The following is a 6326-nucleotide window of genomic DNA, read 5'->3' as shown; positions in this document are numbered from 1 at the left end:
TATTGGTGTCACATTGTTTCTAGAGCCATATGAGTTAGGTTCATTCCGTAAGATATTTGAGCTATGTTGTTGAGTATATTAAGACTGTGTATCTTAATGGGAAAACTCTTTATTCTCATAACCGTTAATCCTCAGAGAACGACTAACGATGGATATAATTGTTATACCATTGATCTTATACAGTTCGATCGACCTCTTGGGAGTTGCTAGCTACAACTACGTCTGACGAGATGAATTGTGGTGTTAAAGTTAGTTTCATTGAACATTACCACGTGCTATAACGAGGAGCCGGTGTACAAAGTGTAGCGTCACTAGTTCGGTTATGAGTTCATTACACAATCTCAGTTTTGTTTCGTTACCGTATAGAATCAATATTGAGTTTATACAGGGGTTATGTTCACTTATGCTAGTTGAAAGATACTGTATTTAGTGGGATAGTTTGTGACTCAAAATGATAAGTGTAAATACCAAAAATTAAGTCATATAACACTTAATTAATATCATGACACGAATAATGGAGGTTTAGTAACTTACATAAAATAAGTTATTTATATAAACCATTTGTTTTTATACGAAAACACAATTTTACGTGGGAGGAGTTTGGCCCACCGGTCAAGTGTCGGTTCCCCAGTTAAGTCAGATAACACTTAATTATTGCCACGACACGATTTTACAAAGTTTATAAATTCGAGACTTATGAGCTTCTCACATAAATTATAGAAAATCTTGTACAAGGTTTCAAGAGTAAAGCTAGTTACTTTATGTTCTCACAATGGGTAACATATCCTATTTTTATATAAATTGATATTCAAAATCTTTATAAAAAATGCATTTTTGGATATAAGTCTGAATTACTTATATGTATTTTTCCAACTTTTGTACATTTGGATTTGAACAAATCGTGTGTATGAATGAGTCCAAACACATTTTTATAACTCAATTATTTTATATTTTTGATAGAAAAGTAAATATATATAAAAGCTGGTCAGCCAGCTAATTTTTATAAAGAAAAAACATCATAAATGGTCCTTGTGGTTTCCCAAAATCTGAATTTTAGTCCCCGTGGTTTAAAAACGTCGAAGATGGTCCATGTGCTTTCAAAACTTTTGACGATTGGTCCTTATTGCTAACTCCGTTAAGTTTTGTCCGTTAACTAAAGGGCATTTGCGTCATTTCACTACCACAGGGACCATTTATGATGATTTTTTTTATTTTATAAAAAAAGAAATAATATACAAAAGGGTCATCTCTCTCTCTTTCTCTCTCTCTCTCTCTCTCTCTCTCTCTCTCTCTCTCTCTCTCTCTCTCTCTCTCTCTCTCTCCTGTTTTCTTCTTCGTTTAGCACCACACAAACACCCCTGATACTTGCTATTGCTGTCCTCATTTCTTCTTCATTAGACTCCCAAGACTTACCCACCGGAGGTGGGTGGTCCTCCGATCGCCGGAAAACGCAAAGATGAGTGAGAGGAGGTTGTTGCCTCCATCCCAACCTCCAACAGATCCCTTCCCATCGAAGCTCAACCACCAAACACCCCATGTCGTTGTTATCATTTTATTCTCCTTCAATCTGATGAAGATGAGGTCCCACGCCCCCATTCGACTTCTGATTTTGTCCAGTTCTTTCTTAAACAGGTGAGGGCCGAAGTCCTCCCTTCCTCTTTCGCGTTAGCCGGAAAAGAACAGACAAGAGAAGGGCCGTCGGAAAATCCAACAGCCCATTTCTTCTTCATCTATTTCAGTCGCCGGACCACTACTTTTGACCACTTTGTTTGATTTCCATTCCGATCAGGTGAAGACGATGACCAGACCAGGGCGAAGATGAAGGACCTCCTTTTTGTAGCACTTAACCATCGACAACTAGGTTAGAAATAACCACGAAGCTTCTTCCTTCCTTTCCTATACATCGATTCAAGAACCCAAAATTCAAAACATGTTTAGTATTTTAGGGATTGTAGTGGTGTTGATACCCAAATCCGATAAGGTCAGGACGAGAAGGAAAACCACCGAAAAAGATAATGAAATCATCCCCAACTCCCCGATCATTTTTTGGGTTTGATTTTCCAGGAAAAGCCAATATGAGATATCGAGTTTGGAAGTTGAAATCATTCCCAAATAAATGACGCCACCACATCTGGGAAACATACGTCTGAATCGATCTGATCAAACTTTGGCACTGGTGATGGCTGAATTGAATCACAAACCCTGCTCTATTTTCTGGTTCTAAATTTCTCCACTTTCTCACTTGATTCTCTTTCTCACTCTGTAACCTGCACCAAGAAACCCACCAACTCCCTTGAATAACTGTCGTGTGATCGAAAAAAGATGGACATAAGGGAAGGGAGGTTGTTGGTGAATAGACACAAGAATATGAAGAATAGAGTGGGGTGAGAGAGTGTGTGAGAGAGAGAGAGAGAGCCTTTGCATATTATTTCCTTTTTTTAAAAAAATAAGAAAAAATATCATAGATGGTCCCTGTAATAGAGAAATGACGAAAATGCCCTTTAGTTAACAGACAGAACTTAACAGAGTTAGCAATAAGGACCAATCGTCAAAAGTTTTGAAAGCACAGGGACCATCTATGACGTTTTTAAACCATGGTGACTAAACTTCAGATTTTGTGAAACCACAAGGACCATTTATGATGTTTTTTCTTTTATAAAACACTTTTGGTTATAAAAATACTTTGTGTCGAAACCTATAGAACTCACCAAAAATTTTGTTGACGTATTTTAATTCATGTATTCTCAGGTTATTTAGCAGGTTGGAAGTGTTTGCTCAGACGACTCTCCGTTATTTATAATTATATCTTTGTAAATGTAGGATTGTGAGGCATGTGTCACGATTTAGAAATAGTCATTTTCAATGTAATTTCTATGATGATAATAATAGAAAATTAAATTTGTATTGTTCAATGTATGTTTAATAATTGTGATTACTGATTTACGTCGTGCACCTCAACATTTCCGCCGACAGCTGGGGGTGTGACATGGTTATTGAAGGATGTGACACAAGCTAGTAAAATATAGTGTCAAGTTTGAACTTAAGAGAATGTAAACCACTGTGTGTATTATCTTCATCTATTCACTATGGATAGAAAGGGTTCAATCCTTAGTGACACCCTAAAATTCGAATATTTGGATTTAATAATTTACTAATGTTAAATTCAATCGTCACAACATTTCATTTACGCATCAGTTTGTTGTTGTTATGTTTTGTTTTAAATTAATCAAGATTACACTTAAATGGGGGAGGTTTGTTGGTGATTTGTTATCTCAAAGTAATTTAATTGTAATACGATTAATTTGTTGACCAAAAGTAATATTGATAAATATTAAACAAGTAAGGGAGGTGTGGAGTACACACTTGTTTAGGTTTGATCAAGTTTCAAAGTACGCTATCATTTAGGAGTGAAGCCCCTGGACGAACAGGGGTCCGAGGGCAACACCCCTGGGAGCGGGGTCCAATGGGCAGCAGCCCCTGGCGTGGTCTAAGGGGCAGAGCCCCTGGCTAGGGTCAGAACCTTATCAAAATGCATCAGAAATTCAGTTTTTTAGAGAATTGACCATTGGTTTGACCATTATCCAAATACCTATTTTTTTGTCAGTTTTGGTAGTTTTATGACAGTTTAAAACTATCATATGACAGTTTTCAGATATAGATCATAAATAAGTTTTTGGGCCCAATTTTCTGGTATATTCGAAATTCATAACAATCACATTCTCTGTTCTTGCTCTCATATTCTGAGTCTTATCCGTTTAAAGATTGAGAGTACCACCCAAATACTTTAATTTGAAAGTGATATCACAATTCTCAGAACTTCCAAGTCTTTCTATACCCCAAATTTCTGACAAATATTGCATAGAATATAAGAATAAAAACAAAGATATTAGTAGTTACACTATTATATGTCAAAGAAAAAACATCATATATGGTCCCTGTGGTTTCCCAAAATCTGAAGTTTAGTCACCATGGTTCAAAAACGTCATTGATGGTCCCTGTGCTATCAAAACTTTTGACGATTGGTCCTTATTGCTAACTCTGTTAAGTTCTGTCCGTTAACTAAAGGGCATTTTTGTCATTTCACTATCATAGGGACCATTTATGATGTTTTTTCTTACTTTAAAAAAAGAAAGGAAATAATGTGCAAAGGATCTCTCTCTCTCTCTCTCACTCTCTCTCACCCCACCTTATTCTTCATATTCTCGTGTCTATTCACCAACAACCTCCCTTCCCTTATGTCACCATTTTTTGATCACTCGGCAGTTATTCAAGGGAGTTGGTGGGTTTCTTGGTGCAAGTTACTAAGTGAGAAAGAGAATCAAGTGAGAAAGGGGAGAAATTTAGAACCAGAAAATAGAGCAGGGTTTGTGATTCGATCCAGCCACCACCAATGCCAAAGTTTGATCAGATCGATTCAGACGTATGTTTCCCAGATGTGGTGGCGTCATTTATTTAGGAATGATTTCAACTCCCAAACTCGGTATCTCCTATTGGCTTTGCCTGGAAAATCAAACCCAAAAAATGATCAGGGAGTTGGGGATGATTTCAATATCTTTTTCGGTGGTTTTCCTTCCCCTCCTGACCTCATCGGATTTGGGTATGAACACCATCACAATCCCTAAAATACTAAACATGTTTTGAATTTTGGGTTCTTGAATCGATGTATAGGAAAGGAAGGAAGAAGCTTCGTGGTTATTTCTAACCTAGTTGTCGATCGTTAAGTGCTACAAAAAGGAGGTCCTTCATCTCCGCCCTGGTCATCGTCTTCATCTGATCGGAATGGAAATCGAGCGAAGTGGTCAAAAGTGGTGGTCCGGCGAGTGAAATCGATGAAGAAGAAAAGGGGTTGTTGGATTTTCCGACGGCCCTTCTCTTGTCTGTTCGTTGCGGTTAACGCGAAAGGGGAAGGGAGGACTTCGGCCCTCACCTGTTTGAGAAAGAACTGGACAAAATCAGAAGTCGAGTGGAGGCGTGGGACCTCGTCTTCATCAGATTGAAGGAGAAGAAAATGAGAGCAACGAAATGAGGTGTTTGGGGGTTGAGCTTCGACGGGAAGGGATCTGTTGGAGGTTGGGATGGAGGAAAGTACCTCCTTTCTCTCATCCTTGCGTTTTCCGGCGATCGGAGGACCACCCACCTCCGGTGGGTGAGTCTTGGCAGTCTAATGAAGAATAAATGGGGACAACAATAGCAAGTATCGGGGGTGTTTGTGTGGTGCTAAACGAAGAAGAAAACAAGAGAGAGAGAGAGAGAAAGAGAGAGAGAGAGAGAGAGAGAGAGAGAGGACCCTTTTGTATATTATTTCATTTTTTATAAAATAAGAGAAATCATCATAAATGGTCCCTGTGGTAGTGAAATGACGCAAATGCCCTTTAGTTAACGGACAGAACTTAACGGAGTTAGCAATAAGGACCAATCGTCAAAAGTTTTGAAAGCACAGGGACCATCAATGACGTTTTAAACCACGGGGACTAAAATTCAGATTTTGGGAAACCACAGGGACCATTTATGATGTTTTTTCTATGTCAAATTGTTTGATTATGTAATGTGAAATTCAACGGTATCTACATGGTGTTAGTCGTCCCTAAGCTGTTGTCCATAAGCAGTAAAAATAATGTTTGCAAGGTTATGAGAAATTAAACTACTCCCGAAAATCTCCACGTGATGAACTCTCCTCCAAGCCTATTACTTTTAACTCATAATAAATCATAAACAGTGATGGTGGAAATTATTTTGAAAGATTCTTTCAGAGATCCAAGAGATTTATGGCTTGTTAGTTATGATGTAACGTTTATAAGTTGAGTTTGATAAAAAAATACATACATATATGGAGTTTTTTCTAAACAACGGTAGTTTGAAAAAGTAACTACAAAACTATTGTAGTTTGTAAATAATTTACCAAAAGGTAAATATATGTAGGATCATATCATTTGTTAAAAACGAGAGATTGAAATCGTAAATTTACCTTCCTTCATCATCTCTCTTCATAACACCATGAATGTTACTATCACTACCAACAGACCAAAATTAAGCTCCACCGTTGGATTCTAAAACATTACATGGGAATCTGTGACATCTTGAATAACCACTGATTAATACTTTTTAAAATCGAATTTAATAGTTATTTTGGTTAGTTTATTAGTTTTGAGTATTGATGAGTTTGCAAGATCACTTGTTAATCCGGCGATGACATATGGGCTTAATTTTCCGGTGAAAAGTTGTCGTTGTACACTTGTACTAAATGGTGACACAGTATCTTGGCAAGATCTGTGGTGCCAATATGGTTAGAGGCACCCAGTATACGCACCAACGATTCTGTTGTTGAA

This window comes from Lactuca virosa, chromosome 1 (genome assembly GCF_052849685.1).
Source record: "Lactuca virosa cultivar CGN04683 chromosome 1, Lactuca_virosa_CGN04683_v6, whole genome shotgun sequence".
Lineage (NCBI taxonomy): Eukaryota > Viridiplantae > Streptophyta > Magnoliopsida > Asterales > Asteraceae > Lactuca > Lactuca virosa.
This window is presented reverse-complemented; position numbering follows the sequence as displayed.